Raw genomic sequence first — 20,041 nt, forward strand, 5'->3', positions numbered from 1 at the left:
AGCAAAAGAAGAAACAATAACTGCTGTTATGAGAAACGGTTATAAACAGGTTCATTTAATGAAGCTCGGAGAAAACCAACCTGTTTTAAAAACGATTAACATAACAACCCACCCTCAACCCCAAATTGCACAGCAGCAATTATATTAAAATGCAAATCTCCTTTTTCTGGTAATCTGCAAATAAAGCGTTTGTTTGTTTGCTTGGTATTTACAAGGTATTGTTTGTTTATTTACAAGCGTGTCCCACCCAGCCTAGAAGTAGCCAGAAGTGCTACAGGTCTTAATCCAACCAAGCAGGGGGGACACCTGATACGGCCAATTAACTGTCACTAATGTCTGATTACTGAGATCAATTGATTACACAGGTGGAATCAGGTGTGCACCTGATTCCTGTTTAGTTGGGACGTATGCCTGGAGCCGCACCAGGCCCTTTGCAGATAGCATTACACACCTCGGTTATAAGGCCCACACAATTTGAGATCTTAGTTGCTTGTTTACGTTAATTGCCGTCTTGGCGTGGGTGCTTTTTATCGGGTGAATTAGTTCACCACAACCTTTGGCAACAATTGTAAGCCCTTGAATATTGCATCATGGCATAAGAGGCTCGGTTCTGTGTAAGTCTGCTGTTTAACGGGCCCCACTCTGGACCCTACCATCCATGATGCCCATCTGCTCCTCAGGGTGAGCTCATTAGCACGGGACCCTCCAACCACCTCTTGCAAAGCCATGGCATTCATAATGTGCATTTCTAGAACCTTCCTGTTTTTCATTGGGTTTTTTTCCTTAGAATATTTTTTGATATAAAATATATGTATATTTTTTATTTGATCAGATCAGAATATTGTTATGCAATATTTTCACACAATTCTATAATGTGTGCACAGAAGAACTGATGACAATGCGACTAAGACAAGATTCAGACCGACAAAGCTTTAGGTGAAAGTGAAATCAAAAAAGCTATTGCAGCCCGTAATTGCACCGTGTATTACCAAGCATAGGCATAAGTGTTAGCAATGAACTTCCTTCAGCCTTCCTTCCTTGAGCTCTGGGCTTATCTGCCTGAACATCATTAATTATGAAGGCTTTTCTCTGGGTCAGCGCGTGGAGTTTGTTCCCTGCGCCTCACGTGCACACCGTAATGTGATCCGCGCGTGACGACAAACGGCACGCATGACAAAGGAGAGGCGTGCTGCTCCTCGCGTGAGTAAAGGACACACGGGGTTGTTCAGTTAATGCGTGACACAGCCCGGCACTCTGCGGCGCGTTTGAAGACGCTGCCGGTGTGACGTACTGCGAACTAAAATGACAAGGGAGCTGTAATCGAAACCTCCGCAACGGAATTCTGAACAAATATCGGCGTTTGTGGTTGTCGTGCACTCTAACCTACTTTCACTGATATGTGCCTGCACCTCGTAGCATCAGCCTGTTGCCGGGGGGTGGGGGTGGGTGGGGGGTTGTTGGAGCATAAGAATGATTCTCTTAGGCGCTCATCATTTTGCTCCAAGATGAATGGTCTAATCCCGACGACACCAACACAAGCTGTAATTCATTTCATGCACATAGATGAAAGGGGACACGCCGTACTGTAATACTGCAATAGGCTCACATCCAATACATCAGGACGGGCATGTAAAGAATGGAGACACCCAATACTCCTGGCAGACGAGAACACATATTACATTCATAGGTACACTTAACACGCCCTTCTACAAACTTATTTTGAAGTGTTGGATTATCTGCAGAACAGGCACAGATTCCACTTATTTTCAATTTTAAATGATCATTTTAAAGTGCAGGATAGCAAGATGAAAGCGATATTACAATCGTGTTCTAAGAGTGCCTTAAATGTTTCAGTGACATACATGCTGAAACATAAGACATGGCTGTGTTTGTGCGTTGTCATGCTTGTTTTGTTGTTGTTATTGTTGTTGATGCAGCTGTTTATTGTGGCACATATATCCCCTGTGGGTCATTCAAACACAGCATGAATCATTCAGATGCAGCTTCTGTTCTCTTTCTGTGCTAGTCGCTAGGTGTCAGCAGCACAGACATCAGACACTGCCTCATTGCATGAGAAAAGATACATCTGTGTACAGGGTCTGTGTGTGTGTGTGTGTGTGTGTGTGTGTGTGTGTGTGTGTGTGTGTGTGTGTGTGTGTGTGTGTGTGTGCATGTTTGGTGCAAATGTTTCATTTCTCTTTAGTATTCGATAAATATAGATAGAAAAAAAAAACCAGTTGGGTTTCAGTTGAGGGCCTTGAACACTGGTGCGTTTGTGCGGACGTGTTTAAGTCCAGATGTACTCGCTGTGTTCTGTAGTGATGGGAAGCTAGAACTGTGCTCTAGAACATCACGTGCCGATCTAGGGAAAAGGCCAGCACGTGATCCTTCCTCCAGTGGTCAGGAGGACACGAGAGAGTAGCTTGTTTCTGATTCCTGACTACAAAGATCACTTTGGATGGACATAGCATTCCCAACTATATAAGAATCCATAAATTATATAATATCGTTTACATATAATATTATAGTATAATAGTGTGAGAAAGACTGGAAATAAGTTAATCACAGTGGATTCACTGATAGATGGATACTACACCTAAAGAGCATATTATATATTCATATCGACAGCACAGTCTGCAACTTACTTTGACACATTTTACGATATGAAACAGATTTTATAGATCCGTATCAGCCCAAAGTAGTGTTAAAAAATGTTTACGCTTTTGACATATTGTTTGTTGGTTGTTTAGACTGATGTGTCACATTATATCTAGTGCTTAAAAAATAGAATAAAGGACTGGAGACACCTCACGTCTATCAGCAGTGTAGAGAAGCATGAGCTGTCTCCGTAATGAGCCTTGGAAGTATCAAAGTCTGGTAATTGAGTGGCAGCTCCGCTCCAAGGCTTTGGCAGGCCTGCTGGCCCAACGTAAATGGAGAGCAGAGAGGGGGAGATGGGTGAAGACAAAGGCTGGGTTTCGTTGGGAATCTGCCTCGAGCCAAGAACCGAGCCTCCATGACCAAAACTATGCGAGGATATGGCCCAGCACACTTTATAGCTCGCTGAAACACAATCCCGGGGAAAGGCTCTCTGGCACTCCACACACAGGGTCTGCACTTACGGGCGTTTACAGGCGTCCAGTGAGGGGCCTGCGGTCTCCCGACCACATTTTCTCTCTGGAGCATCATTCACGCCGAAAGACGTGCAGCCTTTCTGCAGGTACCCAGCTGGTCTTGTTGTGGGCCGTGGTGGGAACGCCTTGCAGGAAAGAGAAGGGGGTCTTCTCCATACTGAGTCCCAACATGGGTCCTGGGTGCTGACTCCATCTCTTTTTTGACCCTGCTCTATTCTGAGAGCCATCATCCATTTCACATTCATTTCTCAGGATATTATATCCACCCTGGAACTGGGGCAGGACAGCTCAGAGTCAAATTTCAACTTTGAGTTAGATTCTTGACATTGACTTCTCATGTTTATGTTAGGAGTATACTCAGAATATCATGCAAGCGTGAAAACGCTCACTTTTTTTCCTCAAATCTAAATTCCAGTAGCACTTTTTTTTTCTCAAATAAATCATTCCAATAGCAATCACAGTCATATAAAGTTGTATCATTAGAGTGATATGATATCGAGATATTACATGCACTGATATCTAGAAGCAAGCGGTTTGCACTACAAATACCTCCAGCTCACGTATCCATCCATGTTGTCTAACTAAAGCCCTCAATAACCTTCCACATGCACTGTACATACAGCCCAGGTTGAGCTGGATACCGTAACCTGCACCAGTGTCCATGTCATGGATTGCCTCCGTGGTCTGTCTACAGGCTCCTGTGCTCTCCTCTGATGACAGTACACATTCTGTTACTCCACCACTCAACACAGTCTCATCCTGTTTTTTTTTTCTGGAATCTAGTTTGCATATTGTTTTTATAACATGTCTCACTGTTTTACATACATTCACCCATCATTGACATTAGTTGTAGTTATAGTTATAATACAATACAAATTACAATATATGCACAATTTCAATTATCCTCCATGTCCACATCAAACTTATAACACCAGATTAGTATATTAGGCATATGGTATGGTAAATGGTTAATATTGTTATATGGACTCTATCTATAATATAGATATATCTAATAGTGATAGTAGTTAGTGAGTGTTTATGATGTGTTAAAGTGAATTCTCAATTGACTTATCGTAATTACAACAACATTGTTATTGTAGCTTTTTTGTCCGCTTAATTCAGCGACATTGCAAACCTGTAAAAGTAACATAACAGGAGCACAGAAGAACACCAAATCATTGAAGAACACTGAAGAGCAATGAAGAACATTGAAGAACACTGAAGCTTTGAAGAACTTGAAGAACATTGAAGAACACTGAAGCATTGAAGAATACCGAAGAACAATGAAGACCACTGAAGAACACTGAAGCACTGAAGAACAATGAAGACAGTTCCACTAGCTTGGCCGACTTCCAGTGATCCTGGCAGAGTGAAGACCGCTCTGCTTGAACACCACTCCCAGCACCAGGAGCCAGGAAGCAGAGCTCGGCAGCCCATCTGTGTGGGAGAGCCACAGCTCATCATTATCTCATTCCAAGCATCCTGCCTTTGAATCTCCACTGATTAAGCACAGTGGTGAATACAGATTAATTCCACAAAACTCCTTAAATTCTTAAGATGTGCTGAGGGAACAGAGGGTAAAGAGGAACACCAGGTCAAATCTGAACAGAAAACATCAGATAGCCAACAAGAAATCAGTGTTGTTACTGCGACTCCTGCTAATTCCTCACTGAATTTCATGGTATGATTTCCTCACAATAGACTCTTTGGTGTAGAACACTTATACTGACAGAGAATGAAAACCACACTAAAGGGCCAAGGAGATAAAAAATACGTACCTACCAAATTTACAAATATTTACAAAACACAAGGGCATTAAATTAAAATGTGCTTCGAAAAATTAGCTGTCATTGGAGTGTTTTATCAGTGCAGATTTGTTATGGAACAAAATTCATTTTGTAAAATAACGTGACATCAGAGTATATTCCTCATTCATTACTGCACAGTGCCACATGGGTGAACTAAGGTGCTACTGTATGCTGCATCAGATCATAAAATTATATGATAGTGGCACCAACAGGCCCTGGACACAAGAGTCTCTTATTATTGTTAGTAGAGATAAAGACGTCATTGTTACTTATTACCTGATAAGGCAGGGTTTGTTGTTATGGAATAACGGCAGTGCAAAGTGCCTTCTGCTGTAACAGGAGGACAGCAGCCTATCTGTTAGATGTACGTAGAACAAAGACATCTCTCTTTATCCTGTCTCTGAGGACAAGAGACACTAGGGGATTTCTGTCTACAGTAAAGAGAGAGAGAGAGAGAGAACCTTATAAAAAAGTACAAATAATTGAGGGATGAATTTAGTTGTATTACTGTAAATAAGATAATGGCATGTACAAACTGAAGGTTTATATTCCAATGAAATCATGCTATGAACCAGTAAACGACGATAGCTAGATTGTATTGAGTTTTATGTGATTGTTATCTACTGTGTTATTCCCAGTCCTTTTCTTAGTCAATATGTCTATGAATCAGCACTTTTCCCACTATATTGTCAATAATGTAAAATTTTCAAATGAATGATCTCTGCTGTTTCTAAAAATTTCAAGAAATATTTTAAAATATATTTCTTAATATAAAATAACATAGCATTTATTTTCCCTCTTATGCTAGTTTGTGACCATTTTTGCCGTTTTATACACAGGGATTAGCATTTATGCTCTCGGAATATGCTAGCGGAGTTAGAAGGCCTATAACAGAAGCATCAAGCTGCTCAAGTTGTTGATAGCCAGCTGGCTAACAAACTTCCTAGCTTCCTAGCCGGTGTGTGTGTGATTGGTTGTCTGTGATTTGTACCTGTGTTAACAATTGTAAAGCGCCTTGGGTATCCTGAAAGGCACTATATAAATTGAACATTCATTCATTCACAACAAGTAGTTTATAAATTTGAGATTGTTCGCAATAAAATGTAATGAGGAAAATTCATCATGCTAAAACACTGAGACAATGCTAGAAACAGGTAAATAAACACCGGTCACATACGTGGGCGAGTGGTGAAATTGCTAGAGAGCCTCAATAGTCTGCTTTATGAGGATGGGTGTCAGTTATAACGCTGCCTACTTACACAGCTGCCTACATATTTATTGCCTACATAGGTAGCTCACTAGTTTCTGGGACAGACCCATATTGTGTGCATGTCCTTGAAAAGTCACTGACTCTTTGAATGGAGGCCTCTCTTTGACACTCTTTGAGGTGTGTGAAAGTACAGAATCATATTTAGCAAAAACGTCAGGTGGAGAAAACTCCTCTATTTCTCACATAGAAATTCTCCATGATAGCATAAAGACATAGTTTGTGGGTTACAGTGAGCCAACGGTCTAACGTCTCTGACAGGTGACTGTAACGGAAGCCTCCAGAGACGCACCTCCAGGGACTCCGAAAGAGTCGGAGCACCAGAAAGTGAGCTTCTGTTCCAGTCTTACACCTGCTACGATGGCAACAAGCCTATTCCTGAGCAGGAATGGCAAAGCAACTTTATATTTAGAGGTCTACTGTCATGAATTCTTCCTTCTGACAAATGTATGAAAAATGAAAAAAAAAAGTCAAATGTTTCACAAGCATGTCAACAGTTGGAAGTTGGGGATACAGGGCTTATTTTTGCTGCTGTGGAAGATACTTGTAATAACGACTTAATAGTTGTGATAAACAATACTGATGGAGTCTTATCTGTATTATTGGAATATAATCCACGTGATGCAATCTTCGGTACTCATTTCCTATGTAACGAGATTATTACACCATCATTTTTTTGTATGGTAACTGAGAAAGACTGGCACAAGTGAAGACCAAAGCTCAAACTGTGAAACGTTAGAACTCACTCGGTTGATGATAGCTCTAAGAAGTAAGATATAAATAAATGCACAGCCATGACACATGCTTATGGAGGCTATGGATAATCTGGTGAAACAGATGATGATATTTTTTTGTGAAGGCAGCTGTGTCATTGGAATCGTAAGTGCGAGGTTTTGAATTGTGTCTGGTGTCAGAACAAAGCAGGACGGCATGCCGTGTGCACACCTGTTGTGAATATAATAATGTTGCATCCTCGCATGCGTATGCATCTGCTGCTGTTATGCCTGATTCCTTTTGAAACGTAATCTGGGTTGAAGAGCATGCCAGAGCAGTTGCTTCAGGGGGTTAAACAAGGCTGAACAGTGCTGTGGTGTAGCCATTAGCACCCGTTCACGGTTCACGGTCATGTTCCAGCCATGCGACACCTTTGGCTGTTGGTCTGCATAATCAGTTAGCTGGACTTTCATTGGCAGTAGAAAGATGCCAAGCACCAGCTAATGGAATATCTGTATGCTAGTGTAGTAAAGCTGGGAGGTTATCCTTCACCTCATACAGAAGTGCTTTGTAAGTCTCTATCCTTCCTGTGAGAATGGATAGGTCAGTGTTGAGAATACTATCTATGTCAGAATACTAGTACAGTCCTAGAGTAGCTAGAGTAAACAATACAGTAAAATGTGTTTTGTTTGTTTGTTTCAGTGCATATTTATGTGCTCAGTGACTCAGTGAAGAGGTGAGCCTTAAGATTTTATGTTGATCAAATGTGCTAAGTCAGTGTTTCAGCTGGATAGTCAGGGGACTGCCAGGGGAAACCCATCCCATTGCCTTCATGGCAGGACAGAGAAACGCTTTGACGCATCTCTTTTTGCTCTAAAGCAAGCAGCTACCCCTGTGCCAGTGGAAGGAACACAGCTCGGGTGTGACGTGGGAGTACCTGAAGGAGGTTAAGAACAAGCAGTGAAGATGCATTCTGGACGATCTCCGGGGCTCCGGTGGTACAGAGAGGAAGGGCTGCAGGGAGGGACTCACTGTAGAGACGCAAAAGAGATGCCTGACGCTTTGTGGTCAGAAGTTTGAGAGATGTGCTGGTCATCTTTATAAACACTGGAGTGGATAAAACTGTTTGGCCTCCCAAACTGATGGCTGTGCTGTAAATACTGTAACCTGTAACAGTGGGAACTACAATGACTGCAATGAGTGTTTCACATGTTCGTGCAAGATTTTTCCAACACATTATATTCCCTTCACTTTCATGTACCCTCAGGCTCGTATGTGTATATCATAGTAACAGTGAAATACAAGTGCTCATATTGTATAGAATGACTCTTTGTCCTTTGTATCTGACACACTTTAAACCAGAGGGGGAAAGAGTTAAGGAACGCATGAGGCTCCATTGTACAGACAGAAATAGCCCTGCTCAGAAACACACTTACTGGGTCCTGCAAGCATAATGTACCCAAGCCTTGCGAAGGCACTGCTACGTGGAAACCTAACCAGTCCACTGCTCGCTGTACAACTGGGACAGTGACATCTGCGTGTTATGATGAAGCCAGGATTAGTTTTGTTAGGATTCTGAGATATCCTCTAATCCATTTGACCGCTCAGTGGTATCATGTTACTGTTGTAGCGTATGGGCAAGCATCCTCCTCCTGGTTCGCTGGCCGACCCCATTGAACTCTTATTACAGACCGTGTGTGGAGCCAAGTCCAGGCTGAATTAGATTGGCGGACAGAATGACCTCGGTCTGGCAGGGTAAGTGAGGTCTTGGACAATGTCTATCAAAAGCCACAAGAAACGGTTTACTTCATAAAGGTTTACAGTTTTCCTATTCAGATGAAGTACAGTATATCTACTCTGCTTGATCACTTCACGTCACTATAAGTGTACACAGCTGTTTTCAAAACTTACTTTGTTACAGAATTTGTCCTTTTCTTTACAAATAAGAGAAACAGGCACATTAGAAGGTTCGCACTATATTTCCAAAGCTTATTAAAGCACTGCCAATTGCATAACCATTAAGCGCAAACATGAACTCTTGTGATTCACAAGAAGGAAGGTGTCAATGTTCCAGACTCAGTCTGACACCATCTCCACATGGTACTTTCCAGACGATAAACTTAGATCATGGGCGTGCGGAGCTGCATGCAGCATCAGATATGGCACACGACATGCGGGCTTTACTAAGAGCTAAAACCTACAGGCCTCTATGTGCCACACGTATCACATGCAAGCGAGCAGGTGCCACAGGTGGAGTAAAGGGCAGGAGAGGGGTGGCACTAACCCGAAAAGCTGTACCAGTAAATGAATGGGCATTGTGTTAGAGGTGCCTACAGACCTGCGTCCCCGCGTGTTTGGGTCACAACGGGCCTACGAGAGAATTCATATACGATGGCCGGTAGATTCTTCCATTAGCCCCAGCTGTGCATAGAGAATGACCTGCCAGTCCCGATCTTTTCCACCGCTCTGAATCAAATTACTGTGCAGGAAAATAGTCTCAAGCCACAGCTCTTACACATCAACGCATAGTGGGGTGAGAGCGGTTTGATTTTTCAATATTCTTTATTTGATTCTTCAATTTTGTTTCCCAGTGCATAATATTGCACAGACATGACCTTTTATGCCAGTGTTAAAAAGGCCAAAATTTTTGACCCAAAAATTGACCTGGACATATCTTGAGATAATGATTCAGATGCTGTGTCAGACAGGATCAGGCTATCCTATGGCAGTTCAAAGTATCCTTGACAGCCCATAAAGTGAACACTGTCATCTATCCCAAGGCCACTAAGTGTATCTAATGTTATAGGGCTGAAAGGGGAAAAAAGAAAAAAAATTGAAATGTTGTACCTTTCACCTCCCAAAGCTTTTCTAGTCTTGCCCTGGATCAGGGTAAGTATGAGCCGCTCACTGGGAGCATCATAGGGGCAAAGGGGTGGGAAATAGCTGTCAGACTCTGTATTATTCTGGCTATGCATCAAGTCAGGCTAAATATACTCTTGCTGTGCTATCCTGGGAGGGAGGATCTTTGTGGAATAATCCCTGTGTTGTCACCCGATGCCATGTTAAGGACTGACTGTAAAGGTCTTGGCGTGTAAGACAGGTCCAGTGTGGGACGAGGTCATTCTACATTCTACAGACTGCAATCGATGGCTATTCTAAATGTGCTGGAATGGGCCATTTACCTTCTCAGAAGTGCATGATGAGGAAACAGCATGCTAAGTCAAGGTGCCTGTTTGCTCATATAGACATAGTCGATGTAACTTTTGCAAAGAGACGCACGGTTCCAGTGTAAAACCGACACCCTGTGTGCATGTCAGGGACGGAGAATCTGGGAGAGTACGTTGACTTGCTCTTGCAGTGGATTGACTATTCCTGCATCTGTGTGACATGCGTCTCTTGATACACTTTGCACTTTTTATGCCTCACAACACAGTGACGTGGCCCAAATTAGGGCATGAAAACCTAAACCGTCTCTCTCTTCTCTCCATCATTTCAGTGCCACGAGTAGAGTGACGCATGTGTGTGTGTGTGTGTGTGTGTGTGTGTGTTTTTGTTCTCTTGTGTTTTTCTTGATGTTATTTGTTACCTTCTGTTCTTGACTGTGTACAACATGCTGTACTGCACATTTGAAATGATCTCTATAAATAAACCTCACTTACATAATATGTATTTTGCAGGAGAGCGACTGGCTGATGTTTGATATGCGTCATATGTTATAAATAAGCAGAAGCATGAATAAGACCTGACGTAGAGGTACTGAAACGCTCTCCAAAAATCTCTCCAAAGGGGTAGGTAAGCTTAAGGTATGCATTCACCTCCATAGCTAGTGTAGCATACACCAGAAGTGTGATTCACTATTAGTAGTCTCATTGCTAACTTGTATTTTTAGAGGTCACAATCAATGGTGCCTTTGCTTCCAAATCTGAGAAACCGCAGAAACGAGACCTCTTTGGTACAGAGCTTTTGCAGATGTAACCACCAGTATATATGGCCACTGCATTATGCATTATGAGGAGCAAAGATGAGAGTAGGGGGAACTTGGAAATGGAAGATGGAGCAGTTAAGTGTTAAGTGTGCTTGATTCAAATGAAATAAATGTTAAATGGTATGTGCTTTCAGTCCCACTTTGCACAGAAGGCTGATAAATAAAGAAAGCAAAGAGCACTTGTGAGAAATAGGAGTGCTTTTTCAGTTTAAAGCTATAGACACTGACTTAAAGGAGTCTTCCTCGTAGACTGAGGCGTGTTTGGACAGCCTCGCAGACCGTAATCACCATGCACCTCTTCTATCGTGACTCAGGTTTTTCCCTCTGATGCTACAGACTGATTAAACGTCTGTGGGCGGTTTTCATCACGTCTGTGGCGTCTGTAACTGCGATGACTTTTACTGGGACTAAAAGCTTAGTGCAGCAGAAAAGCATCACTCAAAAACGACCTCAAAACACACAGATGTACGTCTGGTACGGAGGTCACGGTGTGTTGACTAGCTTCTCAAATCTGAAAGAACACAATCGTTTCACCTTTTGGCCAGTCGTTCAAACAATGGCAGAGACGAGCACGACTTTGGAATTGTTCAGATCCTGCTGCAACACCACCTGTAGCCAATGTTTTTTTTATCATTCTAGTTTCATTAGCAATTAGCAAAGGACAACAACAATCAGTCTGGAGATTTAGGTTGGATCTAGGTTATGCATATGATTCCTGTAGCATCTGTCCCAAACCACCTCATGGTGTCCAGCTAGGGCAGGTGATATCTGGGATGGAGAGGGATCGCTTTACCATTCTGACATGCAGAAACATTCCTTGGCTCCCTTTACCAAATGTCAAGTCACTCAGCAAGGGGTCATTTGGAAATGATAGGTAATAACTACACGTCTTAGAAGTCAATGGTGCATAATTGTGATAAGTGAAGTAAGTACTTTCATTTAGTACTTATGTGTCGTCAGAAAATCATCGGAAAAATGGAAGGCGCGGCAGGTCTGGCAGGTCCAGAGGTGTGGTGGCGGTGGGTCCGGCAGGTCCAGAGGTGTGGTGGTGGTGGGTCCGGCAGGTCCAGAGGTGTGGTGGTGGTGGGTCCGGCAGGTCCAGAGGTGTGATGGCGGTGGGTCCGGCAGGTCCAGAGGTGTGGTGGTGGTGCCATTTTGTGTAAGGGATGGTGCAGCAGAGCCACCAGCCTTTATTTCATAGATCGAGAGAGGGGGGCTGTGTGGGGACACATCTGTGATTGTGGCTTGGTGGCTAGAGCCTAGAGCATGATTGAAAAGAGCATTAATATCCCAGACTGTACTCAAACTTCCATTCAACTGAATGACTATATACTGTCTGAAGAGGAAAGACTACATTGATGCATAGGCAAATTGAACTGGGATCTGAATGCATGCATGTGAATGCATGACTAATTTTTACACTTGTTATTGACAACAAACTTGCTTTGAAAAAGTGTTGACTTTGTCAAGTCTGTGCACTGCCAAAGAGCTTTGTCAGAACAGCTTTAAAAACAGGTCCAGCCAAAATCTCTGTTCAAGAAGACATAGATGCATAATTTCAACACTTGTCTCAAAGCCTTGAGGCTTGGGACTGCATTAAACGTTCCGTTCTGTGCCAGATTAGAAGACAGCTAATGAGATTAGCTCTGTGTTGCATTGCTGTCTTGCTGTAATGACATAGCTAAAAGCGTATTCCTGAGAGGGAGACCCAAAAAATCTTCCCTCCTAGCAGACAAAGAAAGCAATTTGTGAGAGGCCACTTGGTCACAGATCTTTGTTATTTGTGATTAAATTAGTGGGTCTCAGCTATTGTCCAAATGCAGGCCATGGTCACCCCAAGAAAACTACGATTCCCAACTGAACCTTTACTTATGATTCAAGAAATATCACAGGTTTCCAAAAGCAAAGATAACAAGATCATCTAGTTTGATCTTTTACACAAGGTCGTGTTACAAGGACTCCTCACCAAATGAATGCTCAGATTGCAGTTACTGTGGTTACCTGTGGTAACGTTACATTTTCAAGACCATGGACTAGAGCGTTTCATTTTACAGTCAGCATATCCACAAGTCTAAACACTGAGAACATATTACAGGTCCCACATTTTTTTACTCTAAAAATTCACTCCTACTATGTCCTTTCCAGACCATTATCACCAGTCTCTGTGACCTCTCTTTAATGACGTGATCATCATGATTCTGTCACATTATCTGATTTGTTAGGTCACACACAGTTTGCTGGCTGGTTTCTATTCATGTAACAGACTCACATTTCTCAAGTGAATAGAGGGGGTGGTAAATCCAGGCCGTTAATATCTGTACTCGTTGAAAGACGGGCAGCACTGAGTGACATACATTTACAGTGTGACTCAAGAGCATGCGTGCCTCTCTGGGTGTACTTGACATATAGAATTCCTGCTCAAAGAGCATGAGCGTAGACATCTATTACAAGCAACAGGCAAACTTCATATCTGCAGGTGGTAAAATGTGACCTGATGAGAACTCCTATTAAGACAGGAATTATCATACATGCAGTTTAATGGTCACGATCCAGGGTTTTATGTGAAGTGGATATAACCAAGTAGAGCAATCACGAAATAATAATAAAAAAAAAAACAACATCTCTGCCCACAATCAAATTAGATCCGGGGGACGCCAAAGTGACAGACAACGAAGGTGGCGAAATCTGCGCTCTGACCACAGCTTGTGCAGAGAAGCACAGCCCACAGAAATGAGAGTCTGGGGGAAAAGGACTGGAACTGTGAGCATCAAAATGAGCTAGAAATGAGATGCAGCCAACAGCTACAGAGCGACCAGATTATTAGCTGAATGGCTACAGAGCGACCAGATTATTAGCACAACAGCTGTCGCAGAGCGTGGTGATGGTGGGTGGGGGGGGGTCGTAGGTTTGAGGAAGTGGCAGGTCTGAGATGCCTGAGCCTCTCTGTGTTTGTCAGCATTGTTCACAGGGGAGGACTGTTTCTTGACAACTCTAGGCTTGGAGAGGAAAGGCTTTCATCTCTCTTTGACAGCTGCCTGTTATGAGGCTCAAACTGCCCCCCGATGCTCCCCGAGGGACCGGGGCAAAACCAGCAGTGGTAATGGCACCAGCTGCACCACTAACCTGCCCACCCTCTCGCCAGAGCAGAGATTTATATGTGCATGAAATTTAAAATTTCACATACTGCCAACAGCCTAAATAGGGCTTCTGGGTTGTGGGCGGTGGCAACCTGAAGCCAGGGCCCCATGGTGCATGCCATGCACAAATCAAGTTCACTCCCCTATATAGACAGCACTAGCCAAGCCCAGGGAATGAGAGGCTATTTCAAAACCTGTTAATTAATGCTGACACCTGGGCCATCGCCTGTCTCTCCGTGACCATCCACATGGAGAGAGAGGACGTCATCTTTTCAAGACTATGTCAGACACTTAGCAAGTGAACGTCAACAAAAGAGTTTTCATCACCACCACAGTGGTGATGGGCAATAGAGTGTGAAGATGCTTGATTAAAACTGAGCATGTGGAGAAGGAATGACACCTAAGACATTCTGTGATGTAATTGTAAACAGTTGTGATGACTATATACACAACACTATGATTTCATAGAGGAATAACAAAGGAATAATGAAGTCAACAGTATGGCTGCACTAATTTAACGATTTTCCATCATAACAATCAGGTAATCAAAAGGGTGAAAGTGAACATAGCAATGAAAGCCAGTAACAATATTAGTCATTAAGTTGTTTTTTTTTTCTGAGGTATTTTTTTCTAAGTGGCACTATTGTAAGTGCAGGTATGCAGATGTAAGGTTGTTCAGGAAACTTTCAAATAGCTTAACCAAATACCAATTTAACAGAACAGCACAAATAAGGAACACAAAATTCAAGCACCCTTTCAAATGATTCGATACCTTACAAACGGAGCTAAGTTTAATTCCAGATTCATAATGAACCACTGATTTTATTTCATAATAAACAAAACAACATTTCACTGTAAACAGAAATGGCATCTGATGGCTTTAGAAAAGACACAAAAGCAATAATGGCATTATAGATTTGCTGATGCTTATTTCTCTCACTATGTCAGCAATGGCTTATGGAGACCCCCACGCTGATCAAATATCTGCCCCGAACTCAAGGTTAGCTCATCAGGACATGTCATCACTCTTTGAACTTTTCCCTGTTTTAAACCCTGACACATGATCCATGCACACTTTCTCCAATCCCAACCACCATTGGCATCTCTTTCAATACCTTAAAATCCAAGAAAAACATCCATCTTGAACAATTTTAGACAGAAGCCTGTGGGGGCAACTTAACACCATTTCATAGTGCATCTCTGACAGACTATAAGGAAACAGTTGTATCTTGGTCCCAAGACCAAGATGTGAAATATTCACATCTCTTGGCATATAATTGTTTCATCTTAACATGGTAATATAATTTATTAAATGGTAGGTTATATTTGATCATGATCATTTGTCTTAATCTTTATTATTTGATTTTATTTGATGTTCTATACAGGGATTTAAATGCGTAATCTATTACTTATTTCTCTGGTCATTTTTCAACCCATGCACTACATTATACCACAGTCCCTGAACTAGTTAATATTCAAATCTTACTAAGCTCAAAATTTCAATGATTTTCTGAAAAAAAAAACAGAATCAGAAACACTTCCCTACCCAGAATATTCAGAGGAGCAGTAATATAGTCCCAGACAAGTAGCATGAGCCTTCTGTCCTTTATCTTACATAGTAATAGCCAACGAACTGTGAAGAATACTGCATTGGCTCTACTGGGGTTTCTACATATGCTGTATTTATTTATGAAATTAGTTCTACATTCTCCCATGGAAGTCTACAAAAAGTAAGCTTTGCAACATATTTTCCTTCGTAATACCACTCTACTCAAAGAGTAAAACTTAAAGCTCAAAATGTCTGGAAATGCCTGGACACTAAATATTTGGAAATGGAATGTGTGGAAAACATCCTGCTTCTCTGAATTTCCCCCCCCCGAAGAGCGTTTGTGTAAAGGGTACGCATGCAAATGTCACTTCCACGAGATGGAGACACAAATGAGAAACATGAACATGACGTAGAAGCAGACGTAGAAGCAGACGTAGACGTGAGAGGTGGTGTCAGGTGCGAGAATGAATGGGCTTTAGTGAACACACATCCAGCACACCTGGCACGTGGCTTCAGATACAACTCAGAAGTCATCTACTTCAATGACCTCTGGAACAGAAACTGAGGAGCGCTCATATAACTAAACCAGAAATAAAAGCACAACTAAACAGACAAGAATGAAATTCTTGCAAAATTGCAAAGTCGTCTTACATGTACACAAAGCAGAGAGTCTGGGAAACACTGCAGCTTAAATCCACGAGGAGACTGGGGACACATCGAAGGCCAGCTGATGATTGACAAGAGCTAATGATAGTGGACATGGGTTACCTGGGTGGAGACACACACACACACACACACACACACACACACACACACACACACGCACACACACGGGGTGAACTGGGTAGGATTGACTGAGACAGAAATGAGCACATGGTGTGGGTAAACAAACACTACACAAGGCCCAGCTAGGTTAACCAAACAAGAATGAACACAGAGGCTCCTTGCTCACTAATCTCTTCAGTGGGGCGGTGGCACGACGGGGAAACCACAGCAGAGATGTTGAAGGTTGCAGTATTTATGGCAGGGTCTTCAAGCCTCTTGTACTGGAGGATCAGGACTCTACACAGCGTCTTTTCCTCACACAAACACTCTGGCTCATCCTTTCAGATACCAAGTTGGCCCAAAGCAAAGCTGAAGTGGTACGGTCTGAGATTTTGAGTTTGAAGTGGTGGTATTTCATCAACAATCATTGGATTTTCTCTAGTGAGTTCAAACTCCAAACAAAATTCAACCTGTTTAGTGAAATTATGAGGTGCTGTTTAGCGTTCAGATGAGTAACTGAAGACAAGGTAGTACTGGAATCCCTGCTGGAAAGTTATAGTCCCTGTCACTAAGGTCTGGAGATATATCTATCTTACAAGAAGCAAGTGAAGACAGCTCCTACTTGCTGATGTGGTACATTCGGACTAAAACCGACAGACACTCGTAGGCACAGTGAGAAAACGGGCAGAACTAATAGTAAGCTACAGAAAGAACCAAACAGATGGCAAAACAGACAGACAGTAGGAGTGAGAGTGAGACAGATGGGACCGGCCAGCAGAAAGAGGCGTGGGGTGAGAATGTCAAAGCAGGAGGTGACAGAGGCAGAGTGCAGCTGACCCAGAGCTAGGGGCCAGTCCCGGGGTCTCCCTGTTGACCCTGACCCCGAGCTCACATGTCAACAAAACACACAAATACGTTACGTGCATGCATGCATGTGCACACACACAATATCTGCCCTCTGTCAGCATTCTTAGGGTTGGCAGGACAAGGCAGTAAAGTTATTCCCCACTGCTTGAGCAGAAAGTAGCACTCGTGACCTCAGGATCACAGCGAGCGAATGAAAGAGTGCTGGAAGCAGAGAAGCTTGTCACATGGCTCCGTGACTGATTTAACTGCAGCACATGGAGGAGGCCTTAAATGTTGGGGAGACTTGTCAATGAATGCATCAAAAAGACTAACCAAAATATATTCTTTTCAGTAATTGGTGTTTTGAAAAGACTCCGAGCAAGAGCAAATGGAAACATGATATCTCGTGGATACTGCCCTCTATCCTCTACCACCAGTCTTTTGGAAAGACATCTGATGACTGTATGTGCCATTTTTGCCCTAAAGTCAAAGTTCATCTATTTATTAGCACAGACAAAATGCCTTTAGACTATCTCAGTGTGTAGGTGTTAACTTTGTGTGTGTGTGTGTGTGTGTGTGTGTGTGTGTGTGTGTGTGTGTGTGTGTGTGTGTGTGTGTGTGTGTGTGTGTGTGTGCTTGAGTAGAGGTGGGGGAGAAGTCACAGATGTTACAGGCAGCACTCATGGCCTCTAATGTGTTTGTCTATGAAAGCTCCCAGTAAAGTTTTGGCACCAAGCCACACCAACACCCAAGCATTTAGACTGGCTACACTGATTCATACAGGCATCTCTGGGTTAAGAATCAAATGAAGCCTTCCCATGAACACTCTCGAGAGAGAGTGCATTAAACCAATACAATATATGATCCTCTATTAAACCATCAGTATCTATCCAAGAGTCTATCCAAGACTCCTTAAGAGTGACTAAGGAGAACTACTTTTTGCTAATGAGAGAAATCATGCTTATTATTATTTAACTGTATATAATCATTATATGTACTTAATATATATAATCAAATTACTAAGTACAAAATGCCAGAGACCAAACCATACAACCACAAATTTCAAATAAGCATTAAGGCACAAAATAACAAAACAGAAACTAACATCTATTAAAACTGTTTAAAGAGCAGAATTCTTCTAGATGTATCATTCTTTCCAATAGCTAGTATCTGCTTTTGATGTCAACATTTAGCGTTCAAATTTTTTTTTACTGATTTGTAACTTGATGTTCCGTTGTACAGTATGTAGTGTAGATAATCTAACCTTGAAGTGAACTAGATGTACTACAATGGAACACTGACCAGTAAGTGAGATCCAGGCTAAGAATAGAAGCGTCATTCAGTGCAGGCCTTTGTACAGAGACAGCTGCACACTGTTTGTTCTGCAGGGACAGGTAAACACTAATTTGATTTCAAAATACAATCACCAAGGCAACCGAAAACTGACAAACCGCCAGAGTCCCAGAGTGCTGAGAGAAACGATACCCTGAAGAATGAGGAATCCAGCAATGGCCCTACAACATGTTTGCAATTATTCCACTAATTGATGTGCACCTTGAACAATAACGCCTAGAAGCAATTAACAGACAACAAAAGCACACCTCAGAATCCTTAGGACACAAAGGGTCTCTTGGTAACAACAACACGTTACAAAAACAAATATGTTTGCTTTCCTGACATTTACTAGAAACTTGGCATTGGGGTCTTGTAAAAAAAAACTGCGGCAAGAGAATCAAGCATGAAATAATTGGACAATGTGAAAAACATCTAAATGAACCATGTATTTCAGACGGGGACAAGCCGTCATTGGTAGCCATCATCAGAGGTGGGCGTTCCTGGTTCAGAAAGTAAAAGTCCTCATCAAGATTTTGCTCAGGCTTCCTGGATTGTGTTGATTCCACTAATTTTATCTGGCTTGCACTAATTAGAAAATCCAGCAAGCTTGAGTAAAATCCTGGGAAGGAGTTTTGATGATTAACAAGAGCTGGAATGCCCAACTATGGCCATCATATGCTAGGTTACAGTCCTGGTGGGTCCTGTTTTATTTGTTTGTTTGTTTTCTTATTGCCTTATGATTGGTGTAAGCATGTTGTTTCATAGCCTCAAACTGGCCTATTCATTCGTTGTTTTTATATTACCATGATTTTAAAGGGTTTCAAGTTTTTTTTTTTCATAGACCAGGGCCACAAAAGTCCTAAAAACACCTATAATCAGGCCCTGTCCAGGCCCCAGGGTACTGCTAGGGGGGGTTCTAGGACGTAGTCTGCATTCCTTCAGCCACACTACAGATATGTCACATGACAGAGCAATTTGACTTTTAACAGTACAAGCAAGACGATTGACATCTGACGAAAAATATTTACGTAGAACAGAAGCACTAAACGAATACCATGTGCTGACTGGCTGTCAGATCCCACAATTTGGCCATGCCTTTCAACTGGTTTTTGGTTTATTTTCACCAGTATTTTTCTGCAACAAAGACCAATGACTGCTTTTGATTTGCTGCGAGGCCGCCATGCTGGGCTGAGTAGATGTGAGCATAATGTCAGATTCCTGCACTTCTGGAATAACGTGAGGTTAAGCATGTTGTTTTACGATCAACAGCTGACGAACCTAAGAACACATGATAGCTTTTGTCTTAATAAAGAAATTACTCAGTGACACATGAATTGGCCTAGAAAGCAAAAAGCGATGTTGCAGATTTATAATGAAACACTAAACATCACGAACAACAGTGATGCTTGTGAAGATACATCTGGCTGCTATGACTCATTTTCATATAAATGCTTCAAAGAATTCCTTTCATACATTTCAGTTCTTTCTAGCATTGTTGGCC

At 42.2% G+C, this 20,041-nt stretch overlaps 2 long non-coding RNA genes across 3 annotated transcripts; one reads left to right on the forward strand and one right to left on the reverse strand.

The window, feature by feature from the left end:
• Positions 1 to 3,570: 3,570 nt before the first annotated feature.
• On the reverse strand, positions 3,571 to 18,584 carry LOC143513773 (uncharacterized). The gene is made up of 3 exons (XR_013130649.1): positions 18,508 to 18,584; positions 5,219 to 5,373; positions 3,571 to 4,571 (listed from the first exon to the last, which is right to left on the reverse strand). It is a non-coding gene; the product is annotated as an uncharacterized LOC143513773 (long non-coding RNA).
• Positions 7,395 to 8,225, forward strand: LOC143513772 (uncharacterized). 2 transcript variants are annotated; one of them, XR_013130647.1, is made up of 3 exons: positions 7,395 to 7,526; positions 7,626 to 7,659; positions 7,803 to 8,225. It is a non-coding gene; the product is annotated as an uncharacterized LOC143513772 (long non-coding RNA). The 2 variants fall into 2 exon arrangements; XR_013130648.1 differs by having other exon boundaries at positions 7,396 to 7,493.
• Positions 18,585 to 20,041: the final 1,457 nt, after the last annotated feature.

The sequence above is a fragment of the Brachyhypopomus gauderio genome, chromosome 5 (genome assembly GCF_052324685.1).
Source record: "Brachyhypopomus gauderio isolate BG-103 chromosome 5, BGAUD_0.2, whole genome shotgun sequence".
In the NCBI taxonomy this organism is placed as follows: Eukaryota; Metazoa; Chordata; class Actinopteri; order Gymnotiformes; family Hypopomidae; genus Brachyhypopomus; species Brachyhypopomus gauderio.